At 42.8% G+C, this 20,997-nt stretch overlaps 1 pseudogene; it reads left to right on the forward strand.

Annotated features, from left to right (window-relative positions):
- Positions 1-6: 6 nt before the first annotated feature.
- On the forward strand, positions 7-20,009 carry LOC118963008 (annotated as a pseudogene).
- Positions 20,010-20,997: the final 988 nt, after the last annotated feature.

The raw sequence follows: 20,997 nt of genomic DNA on the forward strand, positions 1-20,997 counted from the left end.
AGACATGACAAATCCATCCACGAGCAATCGACCACGAGGGACGTCATTTGTGTTGGTGCGTAAGTAAGGATAGCGTCCGTAGAACTCAATGTATTTCGGTACACCCAACATGGCTGCCACATTCGTGCTAAGAAAATCATCGTCGTTCAGTTGCAACTAGTTATGCCTGATTATACTGTAAAGAGGGGAGTCATTCTTGGACCTGCTGTAAACAGGTCTAGGTTAGAGTTTTTATTCAATGGCATCTTCCATTAACTCTCTGGAAGCGATTCAGAAAAAATAGATGCTGTTAAACTCTTCCTCTCTGTTTCACTGAGCATCGCCAATGCCCACACTGTGGATTTCTACACTTGCGATGTATGGGACCAGTTCATGGCTGTGCCACCCGTGGAGGTCTTGACAGAGATCACTTTGAATGGTGACCACAAGAGGGCGCCAGAACGCTACATAAATCATGGCAGTGGTACCAGTAAGTGTTATTTTGTCGATGGTTCATTGACAAATATGAAATGTTTAATATGTAATTGTTATTACACGGTTGTAATATTTATCAAAGTCAAAATGTTGAATAAAATAAACAAAGGACAACTTATGTTTCTTTTCTTTTTTACTCTCAAAAAGCCAAGAAGATCACCTTTGGTTTCTGTGATGATAGTAAGCGCCTGGTGGATGTGGCTGAGCTCTTGGAGGCTGCCTATGCCCACTCCCTGCCTGGCCTCGGGGTCTGTGTGGGCCGCACAGAGCTACTGCAATCCCTCAGACACACTGACAACGCTCAACCCCTGGAGGAAGGTACAAAAGAATGGACACTATCCTAACCTATCCTAAGAATAACTAAAGGGGAAATGTTTGTTTTAGTCTAAGGCCTTGGTTCTGTCATTGTAACACACTGTCATTAGTGTCACTGATATAGAAATATAATTATAGTAATTCTATGGTTTGGTCACAGGTCTCTCAATAGCAATGCACAGATAGTGTACAGTTCTGCCATCCATGCAAGGATTCACTGACATTGCACATGTGTGTCCATTGACAGTTCCAGCTGCTGTGGTGGAGAGTGAAGAGTTTATGAACTCCAAGAAGTCCCACGAGGTGCAGGCCATGTCAGAGGTGGTGGCCAGCCTAGCCCAGCGCTGCCGGGTCAAACAGGTGAAAGACACAACCGGGTCTCATTTTAGCAGGCACAAAACAGAAGAAAACACTCAAACAGACTGAGGTACCTTCTGATATTGTCGGATAAGAAACTCTTTTTAAAACGTTAATGTTTTGCTACCGTGTGCCCTGGCCCTGACCACAACAGTGTTCTTCAAGCCTGCTCCTGGGTACCTACAAGGTGTATGCAGGCTTTTGTTCCTGCCTTACACACCCGACTCAACTTATCAAGGGCTTGATGATTAGTTGATGAATTAAACAGTGGTGGGCTAGAACGAAAGCCTGCACACCCTATCAGTAGTGCACCCAAGACCAAGCTTGAACAACATCGACGGGACTACATTATTTTCTGACCCATCACAATAAATCTTTGTCTCCCAGGTGATTGATGTGGGCTCGGGGAAAGGTTACCTGTGCTCCTTCCTGTCGCTGCAGTACGGCCTCCAGGTGTACGGCATCGACTCGTCCAGCGTCAACACGCACGGCGCCCAGGAGAGGAACAGGAAGCTCAAGAAGTACTCCCGGGCCTACCAGAGGCACAGCAAAGCCAATAGGACTCCGACAGTGATGCCTCCTTCAGGCCAGAAGGATATTGCACCCGGTGAGAGAGAGAGAGGGGATATGGTTAAGACGAGTGGGGATGCCGAGAAGGAGGAGGGGAAGGGGAGAAGAGATGGGGAGGCACAGACCAACACAACAGGGTTAACAGATCAGAATGAGGAAGATGCAATGACATCACTTACCTCCGCCATTTTGTTAGAGGACAATTCCCTTCCAGGGTTGGACCAAAGTGACCCAGCCTCAGCTCCAGAGGATCCTTTTCTCAGTGCCCTGTGTGTGGGCATGGTGGAGCCCATCTCCCCCCGGGTTCCCCCCAGTGAGTTGAGCCTGGAGGAGAGGGAGAGGAGGAAGAGGGAGAACCTGGAGAGGAAGGCCAGGAGCTGGGTTAACAGTGGTGGCATGGGCAGCGGCATGCTGTACTCACCTCTGACCTCCTACGTTACCGCGGCGACGGAGCTCAAAGAAATTATTGGGGAGTTAGAGGTAGGTAACACTCACTGTCGACCAATAAGACAACGACAACGGCAAAACCATGCTCTTTTGAATGCAAATGTCACCAACTGCGGTTGTGTGGCAATTCATTCATTTAGATAGCTTAAGTCTCTAAGATTCATATTCACACCATAGTACAAACACATTCAAGTAGACATTTTCTTTCAAATGTGTGCTTGTGTCAATGTGCCTATAATATAATTGTATGATTATTCATGCCAGCTCTGCATCACATTGCTAATGTAGGCCTGTTTCAGTGCTGAGGCCGCTCTCTCCCTGTTTTCCAAACCCAGGATGCGGTCATGGTTGGTCTGCACACGTTGTGGAGACCTGGCGCCCAGCACCCTGCGCATGTTTGTGGCCAAACGGGAGCTCCTCTCCGTCTGCAGCGTTGGCTGCTGCTACCACCTTCTCTCTGAGGAGTTTGATCCCACCAGACAAGGTAATTACATGGCCAGGGGGATAGTAAAGGTTGGCATACAGTGAGTGTGAGAGAGTGTGAGAGAGTGTGTGTGAGAGAGTGTGAGAGAGTGTGTGTGAGAGTGTGTTTAGAAGAATAGGTTATTATTAATATGTTTGACTTCTTCTTTGGTCAGTGTATGTTTTCCACCACTCAACCCTTATTGTGGGTCGCAACTCAAATGACACCTCCATTGGTGGGTCACGAAGCAAATAGTTTGGGAACCCTGGACTTCATGACTTGACTGAAACCCTTTTGCTCTTTGAGGAGCATAGATCATTCCCAAAGTTCCTCCAGTGGGAATGGACTAGATACTGTAGGTTAGAATGACTGTGTCTCTCACCTATCAAGTCTGTTCAGATCAGTCAGAGGGACAGGGAAAGGAGGCAGGGACAGTGGACTTACCATCTAATTACCAACCTGGTGTACAGAGAGGCTTTTGTGTGTTCCCCAAGGGAAAGGCTTCAATTTCATTAATTCATTAGCTACACACAGTATGCAGTGCATGCATACATACATACATCTATACATACATACATACATACATACATACATACATACATACATACATACATACATACATACATACATACATACATACATACATACATACATACATACATACATACATACATACATACATACATACATACATACATACATACAGTACATACATACATACATACAGTATGCAGGCAGGGAGACACAGTCACCAGCAAACAGACCCACCCTCCTCCACCCCTTAGAGAACATATGGTTTCCATTGTGGAAATCTCAACCAGAGCCAAACTCTTACTTAGGACTACAGACTGCAACTGCCCCCTCTCCCCCACTAGGAGCCCTGCAACCTGTCCACAGACATCCCCCAGTTTTTATGCTAATCATAATTCTGTCACCATGCAGTGTCTACTTTGTCACTCTCACCAGCCCAAGGGAAGCATAATTCTCTCACAAGCCAAATATGAAGTAGCATAAACACTGATGTGGGTTGATGAGTTGGGTACACAGCCAACTTGCGCTCTCTAGATTCAGTTAGCTAAGAAGAGACTGTTAGAATCATTGAATGGATTTATCGTCTCAGGATAACAGTTTAGAGGATTGCAAATGTGATATTTTTGACCCGCTAATGTTCAGGTGTTGAATTGGATATGATTTATCCAGCATGTATTCTGACTTCATACGAGAGCGCTGTGGTATTTATATTCCAATCACACTTAATCAATCCAGAAAAACTTCATGAAGTCATCATTCTAATGTACAATACACTAAATAGGATCTACTCTACACAGAATATAAAGACCCATAGGGCTATATAGTATAGAAAACACTATGTACTCTATACAGAATATAAAGATGCATAGGGCTATATGGTATAGAAAACACTATCTACTCTATACAGAATATAAAGATGCATAGGGCTATATGGTATAGAAAACACTATCTACTCTACACAGAATATAAAGCCCCATAGGGCTATATAGTATAGAAAACACTATCTACTCTACACAGAATATAAAGACCCATAGGGCTATATAGTATAGAAAACACTATCTACTCTACACAGAATATAAAGACCCATAGGGCTATATAGTATAGAAAACACTATCTACTCTACACAGAATATAAAGCCCCATAGGACTATATAGTATAGAAAACACTATCTACTCTACCCAGAATATAAAGACCCATAGGGCTATATAGTATAGAAAACACTATCTACTCTACACAGAATATAAAGCCCCATAGGACTATATAGTATAGAAAACACTATCTACTCTACCCAGAATATAAAGACCCATAGGGCTATATAGTATAGAAAACACTATCTACTCTACACAGAATATAAGATGCATAGGGCTATATAGTATAGAAAACACTATCTACTCTACACAGAATATAAAGACCCATAGGGCTATATAGTATAGAAAACACTATCTACTCTATACAGAATATAAAGCCCCATAGGGCTATATGGTATATAAAACACTATCTACTCTACACAGAATATAAAGAGGGCTATATAGTATAGAAAACACTATCTACTCTACCCAGAATATAAAGAGGGCTATATAGTATAGAAAACACTATCTACTCTATACAGAATATAAAGACCCATAGGGCTATATAGTATAGAAAACACTATCTACTCTACACAAAATATATAGACCCATAGGGCTATATAGTATAGAAAACACTATCTACTCTATACAGAATATAAAGATGCATAGGGCTATATGGTATAGAAAACACTATCTACTCTACACAGAATATAAAGATGCATAGGGCTATATGGTATAGAAAACACTATCTACTCTATACAGAATATAAAGATGCATAGGGCTATATGGTATAGAAAACACTATCTACTCTACACAGAATATAAAGATGCATAGGGCTATATGGTATAGAAAACACTATCTACTCTACACAAAATATATAGACCCATAGGGCTATATAGTATAGAAAACACTATCTACTCTACACAGAATATAAAGACCCATAGGGCTATATAGTATAGAAAACACTATCTACTCTACACAGAATATAAAGATGCATAGGGCTATATAGTATAGAAAACACTATCTACTCTACACAGAATATAAAGACCCATAGGGCTATATAGTATAGAAAACACTATCTACTCTACACAGAATATAAAGCCCCATAGGACTATATAGTATAGAAAACACTATCTACTCTACCCAGAATATAAAGACCCATAGGGCTATATAGTATAGAAAACACTATCTACTCTACACAGAATATAAAGACCCATAGGGCTATATAGTATAGAAAACACTATCTACTCTACACAGAATATAAAGACCCATAGGACTATATAGTATAGAAAACACTATCTACTCTACACAGAATATAAAGATGCATAGGGCTATATAGTATAGAAAACACTATCTACTCTACACAGAATATAAAGACCCATAGGGCTATATAGTATAGAAAACACTATCTACTCTACACAGAATATAAAGACCCATAGGGCTATATAGTATAGAAAACACTATCTACTCTATACAGAATATAAAGCCCCATAGGGCTATATGGTATATAAAACACTATCTACTCTACACAGAATATAAAGAGGGCTATATAGTATAGAAAACACTATCTACTCTACACAGAATATAAAGACCCATAGGGCTATATAGTATAGAAAACACTATCTACTCTACACAGAATATAAAGACCCATAGGGCTATATAGTATAGAAAACACTATCTACTCTACCCAGAATATAAAGACCCATAGGGCTATATAGTATAGAAAACACTATCTACTCTACCCAGAATATAAAGAGGACTATATAGTATAGAAAACACTATCTACTCTATACAGAATATAAAGAGGGCTATATAGTATAGAAAACACTATCTACTCTACACAGAATATAAAGCCCCATAGGGCTATATAGTATAGAAAACACTATCTACTCTACACAGCATATAAAGATGCATAGGGCTATATGGTATAGAAAACACTATCTACTCTACACAAAATATATAGACCCATAGGGCTATATAGTATAGAAAACACTATCTACTCTACACAGAATATAAAGACCCATAGGGCTATATAGTATAGAAAACACTATCTACTCTACACAGAATATATAGACCCATAGGGCTATATAGTATAGAAAACACTATCTACTCTACACAAAATATATAGACCCATAGGGCTATATAGTATAGAAAACACTATCTACTCTACAAGGAATATAAAGAGGGCTATATAGTATAGAAAACACTATCTACTCTACACAGAATATAAAGATGCATAGGGCTATATGGTATAGAAAACACTATCTACTCTACACAAAATATATAGACCCATAGGGCTATATAGTATAGAAAACACTATCTACTCTACACAGAATATAAAGATGCATAGGGCTATATGGTATATAAAACACTATCTACTCTACCCAGAATATAAAGAGGGCTATATAGTATAGAAAACACTATCTACTCTACACAGAATATAAAGATGCATAGGGCTATATGGTATAGAAAACACTATCTACTCTACACAAAATATATAGACCCATAGGGCTATATGGTATAGAAAACACTATCTACTCTACACAAAATATATAGACCCATAGGGCTATATAGTATAGAAAACACTATCTACTCTATACAGAATATAAAGAGGGCTATATAGTATAGAAAACACTATCTACTCTACACAGAATATAAAGCCCCATAGGGCTATATAGTATAGAAAACACTATCTACTCTACACAGCATATAAAGAGGACTATATAGTATAGAAAACACTATCTACTCTACACAAAATATATAGACCCATAGGGCTATATAGTATAGAAAACACTATCTACTCTATACAGAATATAAAGACCCATAGGGCTATATAGTATAGAAAACACTATCTACTCTACACAGAATATAAAGACCCATAGGGCTATATAGTATAGAAAACACTATCTACTCTACACAGAATATAAAGAGGGCTATATAGTATAGAAAACACTATCTACTCTACACAAAATATATAGACCCATAGGGCTATATAGTATAGAAAACACTATCTACTCTATACAGAATATAAAGCCCCATAGGGCTATATGGTATATAAAACACTATCTACTCTACACAGCATATAAAGAGGACTATATAGTATAGAAAACACTATCTACTCTATACAGAATATAAAGAGGACTATATAGTATAGAAAACACTATCTACTCTACACAGAATATAAAGAGGACTATATAGTATAGAAAACACTATCTACTCTATACAGAATATAAAGCCCCATAGGGCTATATGGTATATAAAACACTATCTACTCTACACAGCATATAAAGAGGACTATATAGTATAGAAAACACTATCTACTCTACACAGAATATAAAGAGGACTATATAGTATAGAAAACACTATCTACTCTATACAGAATATAAAGACCCATAGGGCTATATAGTATAGAAAACACTATCTACTCTACACAGAATATAAAGCCCCATAGGACTATATAGTATAGAAAACACTATCTACTCTACCAGAATATAAAGACCCATAGGGCTATATGGTATAGAAAACACTATCTACTCTATACAGAATATAAAGCCCCATAGGGCTATATAGTATAGAAAACACTATCTACTCTACACAGAATATAAAGACCCATAGGGCTATATAGTATAGAAAACACTATCTACTCTATACAGAATATAAAGATGCATAGGGCTATATGGTATAGAAAACACTATCTACTCTATACAGAATATAAAGATGCATAGGGCTATATGGTATAGAAAACACTATCTACTCTACACAGAATATAAAGCCCCATAGGGCTATATAGTATAGAAAACACTATCTACTCTACACAGAATATAAAGACCCATAGGGCTATATAGTATAGAAAACACTATCTACTCTACAGAGAATATAAAGCCCCATAGGGCTATATAGTATAGAAAACACTATCTACTCTACACAGAATATAAAGCCCCATAGGGCTATATAGTATATAGAAAACACTATCTACTCTACACAGAATATAAAGCCCCATAGGGCTATATAGTATATAGAAAACACTATCTACTCTACACAAAATATATAGACCCATAGGGCTATATAGTATAGAAAACACTATCTACTCTACAGAGAATATAAAGCCCCATAGGGCTATATAGTATAGAAACACTATCTACTCTACACAGAATATAAAGCCCCATAGGGCTATATAGTATAGAAAACACTATCTACTCTATACAGAATATAAAGACCCATAGGGCTATATGGTATATAAACACTATCTACTCTACACAGAATATAAAGACCCATAGGGCTATATAGTATATAAAACACTATCTACTCTACCCAGAATATAAAGAGGGCTATATGGTATAGAAAACACTATCTACTCTATACAGAATATAAAGAGGGCTATATGGTATAGAAAACACTATCTACTCTACACAGAATATAAAGCCCCATAGGGCTATATAGTATAGAAAACACTATCTACTCTACCCAGAATATAAAGAGGACTATATAGTATAGAAAACACTATCTACTCTATACAGAATATAAAGAGGGCTATATGGTATAGAAAACACTATCTACTCTACACAGAATATAAAGCCCCATAGGGCTATATAGTATAGAAAACACTATCTACTCTACACAGCATATAAAGACCCATAGAAAAGTCCATAGTAGTGTCTATATCCTGTTCCCCTTGCTTTTTCCCCCTCCAATTTACAATACATTTGTTTCCCTGACATCAACAGTGAAATATTCTCTCTTATAAACTGGGTCGTTCAAACACTGAATGCTGATTGGCTGAAAGCCGTGGTATATCAGACCATATACCACGGGTATGACAAAACATTTATGTTTACTGCTCTAATTACGTTGTTAACCAGTTTTTAATAGCAATAAGGCACCTCGGGTGTTTGTGATTTATAGCCAATATACCACGGATAATGGCTGTCCTAAGAACAGCCCTTAGCCATGGTATATTGGCCATATACCACACCCCTCGGGCCTTATTGCTTAAGTCTCCATTCCTCTTTTAACCTAGAAGACTCAATATCATGTGGTTCTTTTCTCCCTGTCATAGCTAGATATACATTTAGCTTCAGACAGATGTGATGGGTCAGAATGTTAGCTCCAGTTGCTCCTGGGTATGTTTGCTGATTCACTGCTCCCCTTTATGAGGTATGAAACCTGGAATCTCTCTGTGTGTGATGACAACCACTGTGTGCTTTTAACAGTGATTCGGCACTGTGGTGTGGTGAGCTGCTTCCTATCACGCTGTCCCTCTTAACACTGCGACCCCTGACCTGTGACTCGCCACCTCTGTTGGGTCCGCCAATAATGACATCACAGCGTTTTGATTGAAAACACTTGAGTTGTGCCAGACGTCCCTTGCATTATTCTCGCTCCTTCTTCCTCGCTCTCTCGCGCTGCCCGGCTTGCAAAGAATTCTGGGATGCGGGCCAAACCCTGCAGTGTACTTCCTCACCCTAAAAGATGGGAACCCAAACTACTAAATGAGCTCAAGACTATAAAAGTGTGGAGATCCTTAGCTAAGTCGTATAGGAAACATCCATTCAATTGTGTCGTAGGGAACGAGAGCCACTGGACTGCACCATTCGCCATAGTCATTCAGTCTGGTGGATTTAGCTGAAGTCAGCTTCCCTTAACATAAACTGGCCTTGGACCAGTCCTTAAGGGCGTGAAGTAAGCGTGCTGCAGAGCCCTAGAGCCACTGTCTCCTTCTTCCTGACTGTTGGGAACTAACAGATGCCTCGTCGCACGCTACAATATTAGAAACACTTGTGTGCGTTGTGTGTGTGCCAGGGAAGGGGGCGAGCAGTGCTTGGCCCTCGAGATGTGGTCAGTTCAGTGTGGCTGAGATAAGGCTAGCGTGCTAGCAAAATGTAAACACTCCACAACGTATACTGTAAGCTAGCCTTCAAACTCTAGCAAAGCCTGTCTGCTCCAATTGACTCTGACCAGGACTGCCTCTGCTAATACCACTACCATGTGTTCAACAGGAGTGGAGTCAAAGAGCAATGTGGCTAAGGGGTTAGCGACACCCGCGCTCTCGGGTTTTTCGAGTTTGAAACTTCAAAGCTAGTTTGGGAAGGCTCTGAATAGCATTAATGTTTCCCTTTGGACTTTTGTTGGTGGCCTATCAACTACCATAGTCACACTTTCCTATAGTGTTAAATACACGGGGCAGTTCTGACACAGCTGGTGTTAAAGTTTGTTTGTTTGTTTCAGAGTGTCCAAGCAGCAGCGTATGTGGTTTCCCCCTGAGTGGCTACCTGAGGGAGCAGTCCTGGTTCTGTGGCAGAAATGCCAGGATGTCGGCGTGTCTGGTGAGCCTGACTCACCTTAGGTGACAGATATTTAGCCAACTGTCATTTCATATATATATATATACACTGCTCAAAAAATAAAGGGAACACTAAACTAACACATCCTAGATCTGAATGAATGAAATATTCTTATTAAATACTTTTTTCTTTACATAGTTGAATGTGCTGACAACAATTATCAACCCATGGAGGTCTGGATTTGGAGTCACACTCAAAATTAAAGTGGAAAACCATACTACAGGCTGATCCAACTTCGATGTAATGTCCTTAAAACAAGTCAAAATGATGCTCAGTAGTGTGTGTGGCCTCCACGTGCCTGTATGACCTCCCTACAACGCCTGGGCATGCTCCTGATGAGGTGGCGGATGGTCTCCTGAGGGATCTCCTCCCAGACCTGGACTAAAAGCATCAGCCAACTCCTGGACAGTCTGTGGTGCAACGTTGTTGGTGGATGGAGCGAGACATGATGTCCCAGATGTGCTCAATTGGATTCAGGTCTGGGGAACGGGCGGGCCATTCCATAGCATCAATGCCTTCCTCTTGCAGGAACTGCTGGACACACTCCAGCCACATGTAGGTCTAGCATTGTCTTTGCATTAGGAGGAACCCAGGGCCAACCGCACCAGCATATGGTCTCACAAGGGGTCTGAGGATCACATCTCGGTACCTAATGGCAGTCAGGCTACCTCTGGCGAGCACATGGAGGGCTGTGCGGCCCCCCCAAAGAAATGCCACCCCACCACCATGACTGACCAAAACGGTCATGCTGGAGGATGTTGCAGGCAGCAGAACGTTTCTCCACGGCGTCTCCAGACTCTGTCACGTCTGTCACATGTGCTCAGTGTGAACCTGCTTTCATCTGTGAAGAGCACAGGGCGCCAGTGGCGATTTTGCCAATCTTGGTGTTCTCTGGCAAATGCCAAACGTCCTGCACGGTGTTGGGCTGTAAGCTGTGGACGTTGGGCCCTCATACTACCCTCATGTAGTCTGTTTCTGACCGTTTGAGCAGACACATGCACATTTGTGGCCTGCTGGAGGTCAATTTGCAGGGCTCTGGCAGTGCTCCTCCTTGCACAAAGGAGGAGGTAGTGCGTCCTGCTGCTCGGTTGTTGCCTCCTACGGCCTCCTCCACGTCTCCTGATGTACTGGCCCGTCTCCTGGTAGCCCCTCCATGCTCTGGACACTACGCTGACAGACACAGCAAACCTGAAGTGTGATTGACTTGGAGTTATATTGTGTTGTTTTAAGTGTTCCCTTTATTTTTTTGAAATGAAATGACCACTGAACAGAAATATAATATATCTTTGGCAAAGGAGAAATGGTCACTAACATGTTGCCTTTATATTTCTGTTCAGTGGTCATTTCATTTCAAAAAAATAAAGGGAACACTTAAACAACACAATATAACTCCAAGTCAATCACACTTCTGTGAAATCAAACTGTCCATTTAGGAAGCAACACTGATTGACAATACATTTCACATGCTGTTGTGCAAATGGAATAGACAACAGGTGGAAATTATAGGCAATTAGCAAGACACCCCCAATAAAGGAGTGGTTCTGCAGGTGGTGACCTCAGACCACTTCTCAGTTCCTATGCTTCCTGGCTGATGTTTTGGTCACTTTTGAATGCTAATGTGTTGGTCCCATGTTTTATGAGCTGAAATATCTCAGATTTTGTACATACTTTTGTTTAGTACTTCTGTTAGTGACCATTTCTCCTTTGCCAAGATAATCCATCAACCTGACAGGTGTGACATATCAAAAAGCTTATTAAACAGCATGATCATTACACAGGTGCACCTTGTGCTGAGGACAATAAAAGGCCACTCTAATATCTGCAGGTTTGTCACACAACACAATGCCACTGATGTCTCAAGTTGAGGGAGTGTGCAATTGACATGCTGACTGCAGGAATGTCCACCAGAGCTGTTGCCAGAGAATGTAATGTTAATTTCTCTACCATAATCCGCCTCCAACGTCGTTCTAGAGAATTGACACATACGTCCAAACCGGCCTCACAACTGCAGACCACGTGTATGGCGTTGCATGTGCGAGCTAATGGGTTTGCTAATGTCAACATTGTGAACAGAGTGCCCCATGGTGGCAGTGGGGTTATGGTATGGGCAGCATATAGCTATGGGCAACAAACACAATTTCATTTTATCAATGGCAATTTGAATACACAGAGATATCATGATGAGATCCTGAGGCCCATTGGTGTACCATTCATCCGCCACCATCACCTCATGTTCAGCATGATAATGCGTGTCGCAAGGATCTGTACACAATTCCTGGAAGCTGAAAATTTCCCAGTTCTGGCCTGCATACTCACAGACATGTCACCCATTGAGCAAGTTTGGGATGCTCTGGATGATGTGTACGACAGCGTGTTTCCTGTTCCCGCCAATATCCAGCAACTTCGCACATCCATTGAAGATGGAGTGGGACAACATTCCACAGGCCACAATTAACAGCCCGTTCAACTCTATGTGAAGGAGATGTGTGGCGCTGTATGAGGAAAATGGTCACACCAGATACTGACTGGTTTTCTAATCCACAGCCCTACTTTGTTTTAAAGGTATCTGTAACCAACAGATACATATCTGTATTCCCAGTCATGTGAAATCCATAGATTAGGGCCTAATTTATTTATTTGAATGATTTCTTTATATATGAACTGTAACTCAGTAAAATATTTGAAATTGTTGCATGTTGCATTTTATATTTTTGTTCAGTATATATTTCTGTCAGCAATGCATTCGCTTCAACGCACCATCTGTCAACTAGACAGTATAGTTGAGGGCACTATAAGGTTAGGTTGTGCCACAGTATTGACGTTTAGTGCCCACAACTGTTCAATGCTGTACAGTTGGTCCTCAGTCTGTAATGTCGTGAGAACTAACTAACTGATATCTTCTACCTTTTGAGTACCACATGTTGTAAGAGCAGTGTAACGTTTCTAACTCTGTGAGCCCTGGGAGAGTCCATTCATGGGGTCCTATAAATACTGAATACTTCATAACATTTCACTTTATTTTCTCTTGTTCAGGCTTTGGAGAGAGTTGCCAAGGGCCAAGGGGTAAGTACTATATTCATGTATATCAATACGTTGGACACATTTGGCCAAACTTACAGTTCAATGAGTTGTCTGTGTGAGAATGACATCATGCAATCACAGTTCAATGAGTTTTTTTTGGTTGCTACAAATTTGTGCTCATCAAAGATAATCAAAGATGATCAATTGAATGATTGCTTCCAGCAACTGGCCACGTGCGTTTCCCAGACGCGACAGATCCTGTTTTTTATTTTCTGCGTTCCAGAGCAAGTGGATACGGATGCCTTAGAGCCACCTGTTCCCATACTTCTCCAGGGTCTTTCACATACAATAAGGCTGATTGAGACTTACAATACTATAGATATTTGAGCCGCCGACCCTTAGGGTTGCGTCCCAAGTGGCACCATATTCCCCTATATAGTGCACTACTTTTGACAAGGGCCCATAGGGCTCTGGTCAAAAGTAGTGCACTTTATAGGGAATAGGCTGCCACTAGGGACGTTAGTGTACGGGGTCAAACCCGTTACACGATACCGCCCGGACCATTCATAAATATTTTTTCTGAATATTAATGTAATCACTAAGGGATGGGATTGCGTGCTTAAACGGCAGCTTGCGTCCAACAACCAGTCTGATTGCACTCAGATCATATGTTGAGTTTGGTATAAGCATTGGGCATTGTCATAAAAACGTTTCCTCCAATGGGTTTTAATACACACCCTAATCACTGGCAGAGAATGAATGAATATCTCAAGAAAAATGTTATTTTTTGTAAGCGAAGACAACATGGGATCTTTGATTATTTTCTGTCTCCACAGATTCAGATGGAGTCACTCTTCTATAGGGCCGTCCTCCATGTGATTCTAAGGGATCACTACAGCTCCTTTAAAAGGTAGGTTTGGTCTCCCTGGTTAGGGGACATCCAAAGCAGTAGGCTATACCAGACTACTGAGAGAGTCCAGGTGCCCCTGTCTTGGGGGTCTGCAGTACCGTTGACAAAACACTGTTAGCTTTTACTCTAGTGGGTTTTTTACTAGCCCTCATTTTATGGTTTTGTGGCACTTTGTAAGAATCTCCACTTTCTCAAATTCAATCAGCTAGGATACAAATACCCTCTGTATTACACACACACACACGATGACAACCTCACTCTCACTGACATGTCTATCCCCGTAGCCTACAGGACACTGGTCCCTCGCTGAGTGAAATCAGGATGCCATTAATGGACCTGACCACCTCTCTACTATTGCATGTGTGATGACTGTTTCCACTTTGGTTGCCAGGGTGTTGTAGCGTAGCGTAGCGTAGCAAGGGAGGAGAAATAAGAGAGGGAAGAGGAGAATCGGATGCCTATGACTTAATATACACTGGTAGGCTAATTTCAGCGATGGTGATTTGGGGGTTGAAAGAGCGGTCTTCACGTGTGGTCGTTTGCAGCGAGAAGCGTGTGGGGAATGTCTACTCCAAGGCCACCTCCGTTCGTGGACTACGTCTGGAGAGCCCTCCGGAGGCTGGAGCTGGATGAGTCAAAGGTCAGTGATGGGAGATATCACAATATTAGGGCGTTTTGGGAACAGACTTGGGAATGGTTCTTCAGAGCAACACATCCTCAGGGGGAATCCCACACTGCTTCTTTGGACACCAGGAAAGCAACCCATAATGGATTTGGGGTAAAAAATAAATAAAACACAACAACGTATTCTTGGCGTAATCCCGTCGAGAGGACAAGCTTTTAGCATAGCTCTGTACAATGAACTGACAGTAACGATTATCTGTAATGGTACCTGAAATCCCTGTACAGTTGAACGTCTTTGGTTGCTCTAAACCATCTTTGAAACTGGACACATGGAATCGAAAGGGCTCTTTAGAAAAGGACAAGTTGTGTAAAATGCACCTAGAGTACTGTGTGATCATGGGTTATGGCATTGTTAACAAACAGCGAGTGCAGGGATTAGGGAATATGTCTCAACTGGCTCCCTCGAGTTCTATAAATGAGAGATTTGTTGCTCGTAAAGCCTGGGATTAAAAGTGTTCAATGGGTTGTGTGTTACCACTCTCATGTTACTCACCTATCACCTCCACACATGACCCTGCTCTGTCTCTTAACACTTCCCACATTCTTCTCTCATCCCTCCTCCCTCTCTCTCCCATCTCTCCCTCCTCCATCTCACTACCTCTTCTCTGCCTCCCGCCCTCTCTCCTCCTTCCTTCCCTCTCTCCCATCTCTCCCTCCTCCATCTCTCTACCTCTTGTCTGCCTCCCGCCCGCCCTCTCTCCCTCCTTCCTTCCCTCTCTCCCATCTCTCCCTCCTCCATCTCTCTCTCACTACCTCTTCTCTGCCTCCCGCCCCTCTCTCCCTCCTTCCTTCCCTCTCTCCCATCTCTGCCTCCTCCATCTCTCTACCTCTTGTCTGCCTCCCCCCCTCTCTCCCTCCTTCCTTCCATCTCTCCCTCCTCCATCTCTAACCTCTTTGTCTGCCTCCCGCCCTCTCTCCCTCCTTCCTTCCCTCTCTCCCATCTCTCCCTCCTCCATCTCTCTACCTCTTCTCTGCCTCCCCCCCCTCTCTCCCTCCTTCCTCCCTCTCTACCTCTTGTCTGCCTCCCGCCCTCTCTCCCTCCTTCCTTCCCTCTCTACCAGCTCTCTGACAGTGTCATACAGGGTTACCACGACACATACCGACCCAGGATGGTTGAGATGGAGGCCTTTAACATGGTAGGTCCCAACTGGGATACTATAGCACTACTACCTAGAGGAAGTATCATCACTCTGAATGAATGGCTCACACAGGACTTCTATGGCTATAGGAGCATTGGTTCTCTTTGTCCAGAACTTTTATTTTGGAGTGGTTATTAAGCCTTATTAAAGTGGTTTACGTTTACACAACTCCCTCAATGACTTGTGTAAACTCTACTCTGTGTAATCATCTGGCAAAAAAAAGTGATATTTTACTGTCCTCAGGCTGCTAATGAAACCTAGTTTTGAAATCAGAGGGGTTCTATTTCAATGACATTACAACAGCCCTGCTCTGCTCTGCTTTGATAAGGTGCCTAGTTGTATTCCGTTGGATCCATAGTGTTGAAGTACACTTAACAGAAGTACACTTAAAACTAGTGTTTACTGACCTGCTTCCTGTGTTTACCCAGCTGAAGGTGACTTTGGCTCCCTGCATCGAGGGTCTGATTCTCCGGGACGCCTCTGCTACCTGAAAGAGCAGGTACAGGAACAGCCTCAACCACAGTGGCACACAACAGACTTGGATGCATCTCTCTAGTCTAATGTGGCTGCCTCTCCTTGTCTCCTTCATATGCACTGATCTGAATAGGGATCGGTGAGACTAAAATGGTGGATGTTCTACTGGGGATTTGCTTTCACCTGTCCAGTTCCTACAGTTCTGTGCAGATAAAGGAGAGGAGACAAGGGATGGGTCCACTATTGAGTTGCACCCCAACTACAGCACACCAGTCATTGTTACTAAAAAGGAGAGGCCTCACTTCCTCCTTGTTCATTCTCTCTCAATCCCTCCAGCCTGTGGTCACACAGACACACATAAACACCACACAGACACACACAGACACACACCAACCCACACAGACACACACCAACCCACACAGACACACACAAACACACACAAACACACACCAGACACACACAACACACACAGACACACACTAACCCACACAGACACACACTAACCCACACAGACACACACTAACACACACACAGACACACACTAACACACACACAACACACACAGGACCACACACTAACCACACAGACACACACTAACCCACACAGACACACATAGACACACACACACAGACACACACTAACCCACACAGACACACACTAACACACACACAGACACACATAGACACACACACACAGACACACACTAACCCACACAGACACACCCACTAACACACACACAGACACACACTAACACACACACTAACCCACACAGACACACACTAACACACACACTAACCCACACAGACACACACTAACCCACACCGACACACACTAACCCACACAGACACACACTAACCCACACAGACACACATAGACACACACACACAGACACACACTAACCCACACAGACACACACTAACACACACACGACACACACTAACACACACACTACCCACACAGACACACACTAACACACACACTAACCCACACAGACACACACTAACCCACACAGACACACACTAACCCACACAGACACACATAGACACACACACACAGACACACACTAACCCACACCAGACACCACTAACACAACACAGACACACACTAACACACACACTAACCCACACAGACAACACTAACACACACACTAACCCACACAGACACACACTAACCCACACAGACACACACTAACCCACACAGACACACACTAACCCACACAGACACACATAGACACACACACACAGACACACACTAACCCACACAGACACACACTAACACACACACAGACACACACTAACCCACACAGACACACACTAACACACACACTAACCCACACAGACACACACTAACCCACACAGACACACCACTAACCCACACAGACACACATAGACACACACACACAGACACACACTAACCCACACAGACACACACTAACACACACACAGACACACACTAACACACACACTAACCCACACAGACACACACTAACACACACACTAACCCACACAGACACACACTACCCACACAGACACACACAGACACACACAGACACACACTAACCCACACAGACACACGCAGGCCAGATATAGTGGTCCTGGTCCCTATGACTTCAAACGGCCGCTGCGCGACACCAAACATCTCTTTTCCTCATTGTCCCATAATTACCCGTGTCTGGTTCCCCATAGCTAAGTAGTGGGTGAAAACATGACCTCAGCCGCCAGACCAATGGAGGGAACTATTGTTTCTCCCTCCCAGCTACAAACAGAGGAGGTCTGGGCCTGGAATGCACATTGTCTGGCTAATTGCTATAGGGTGTGTTCATTGATTCACAATGTGATAGGACAAAAAGGAGAAGGATTCTTGGAGTGTGGTTTTAGTGGCTTTCGCTGCTACAGAGACCATGGCTACACCGATCAAGGCTGGTCCCAGATCTGTTTGTGCTATATATGCAACATTGACCATAGACGTTGGCTATACAGCACAAACAGATTTGAGACCAGCCAAATACTGTACCTGGTTAGCTGTTCCATTAATGTTTTCTCAGAAGGGATTTTGGATGACGTGGTTATGTAGACTATTAGTTGTCTTCGGTCCATCTCTTTAAAGTGATACAGTGGTGTGGCCCTTAGAATGGTTGAGCTATTTACTGAATGACTTGGTACGTGTCATTTAAGGCCCCTAAACTCAGCTGCTATAAATGCTGTATGTTTATCCATAGGTCTTGGTGGTTGCTTGTCCCAAACATTAAAGGAGCTTTGCGACTACATTACATTTCCCCGACGACAGATCACTTAAGTCGGGAGAAATCAGAGAGGATGCCATTAGGGTTGAGTTCGCGCTGTGGAGAGTTTGAAGTGTCCCCCTTATTACAGACCAGGGGTGTAACTTCACACCGTTGTACCCCGGCCAAAACTAATGACGTAATCTGTGATTTGAGTGATCGTAATGAGCTATCTAAGTTTGATGCCTTGTACAAAAGTGTTCCCTAACAGGAATATGTAACAGAATATGTAACAGAAATGGATTAGAATGCAGATTTTTTTCCAAGTTCAACCAAGTGTCCGCACTCAAAATGACACACATACTGTGTGTGAGCATGCGTGCATGTGGTGGTCAGTGCAGACTGTTGATTTAGCTTTGTACAAAAGCATAGCTCTCAGTGCAGGCCTACCAATCACATGGTGCCGTAATTGGTCAGTATGTGTAAGGTATCAAGCCAGACTGTGTTCAAACATAAAGACAGTATTCAAACATGCTGCTTCCAGCCTGTCAGAGTCCACCTAACACAATATTTGCACAGATGTGACTACTCGAGGGAAACGTTACAAAGATCTTTTACAGAGGAGAGAACAGTTCTCATCTGAGGCCCCTCGTGGTGTGGTTCAAAGACAAACTCTGCGGTGCGGTGGTGTGTCTTTGGGGGGGGGGGGGGGGGGGGGGGGTCTTTGACGTTGTTTTCAAACTGTTTTTGTTCGTCTTGTCATTGATGTCTGTTACAGGAAGACGTGGCGTTCTCCACTCTGGTGCAGCTCTTTGATCCACTGTTGTCGCCACGCTGTTACGGAGTTGTCGGAGTGAAGACACCTGGGATGGAGTTGTCAGAGTGAAGGCACTTAGGTCGGAGTGAAGGCATCTGGGATGGAGTTGTCGGAGTGAAGGCACATGGGACGGAGTTGTCGGAGTGAAGGCACCTGGGGCGGAGTTGTCGGAGTGAAGGCACCTGGCGGAGTTGTCGGAGTGAAGGCACCTGGGACGGAGTTGTCGGAGTGAAGGCACCTGGGACGGAGTTGTCGGAGTGAAGGTGAAGGCACCTGGGACGGAGTTGTCGGAGTGAAGGCACTGGACGGAGTTGTTGGAGTGAAGGCACCTGGACGGAGTTGTCAGAGTGAAGGCACCTGGGATGGCATCATAGAGTTCTTGGAGATGGGACAACCTGCATTTCCTGCCATTTGTATGTTTTATTTTTTTCAATTTGCTGACCATGATTTTAGCAAGGGTTTAATGTGATTATGTACTGCTTACTCAGTCACGTACAGATGTGGGAATGGGATCATTGTTTAGTGTTTTCTCTACTTTTGCCTTCTTTGGTTTCTGCCAGTCATACTGTGCTATGGGGTGTACTATACCATATTGTATTAATAAATCATTTTTAGAAGATAAAAAAGTTCCTGGTGTGTTTCTGCTCTTTTCCACCACGGCTGGTCTTGCTCTGAGTGCCTGCCTTAGAGGACCAAACATTAAAACCACATGGTTAAATCACCTGTAAAAAACATCTATCCTTCCTCATTTCTCAGCTCTTACCTCTGTCTTTTATTGATTTATTTATACTGAACAAATATACAAATGCAACACACAAAGATTTCAACGATTTTACTGAGTTACGGTTCATATAAGGAAATCAGTCAATTGAACTAAATAAATTAGTCCATGGATTTCACATGAATGTGCATAGGACCAGCCATTGGTGGGCCTTGGAGGGCATAGGTCCACCCACTTGGGAGCCAGGCCCAGCAAATCATTTTATAATTTATCTTTATTACAGACAGAAATACTCCTCAGCAACCCCCCACCCTCCCTCAGACAATCCCACCAGTGAGGAAGCTGGATGTGGAGCTTTTGTGAGCGTTTTAATTTGCACCCTTATGCAGACATTGCTCCACCCACATCTAGCACCCGATGTCACAGGAAGGCTAAAAAGATTATC

The sequence above is a fragment of the Oncorhynchus mykiss genome, unplaced genomic scaffold (genome assembly GCF_013265735.2).
Source record: "Oncorhynchus mykiss isolate Arlee unplaced genomic scaffold, USDA_OmykA_1.1 un_scaffold_829, whole genome shotgun sequence".
NCBI classification, from domain to species: domain Eukaryota; kingdom Metazoa; phylum Chordata; class Actinopteri; order Salmoniformes; family Salmonidae; genus Oncorhynchus; species Oncorhynchus mykiss.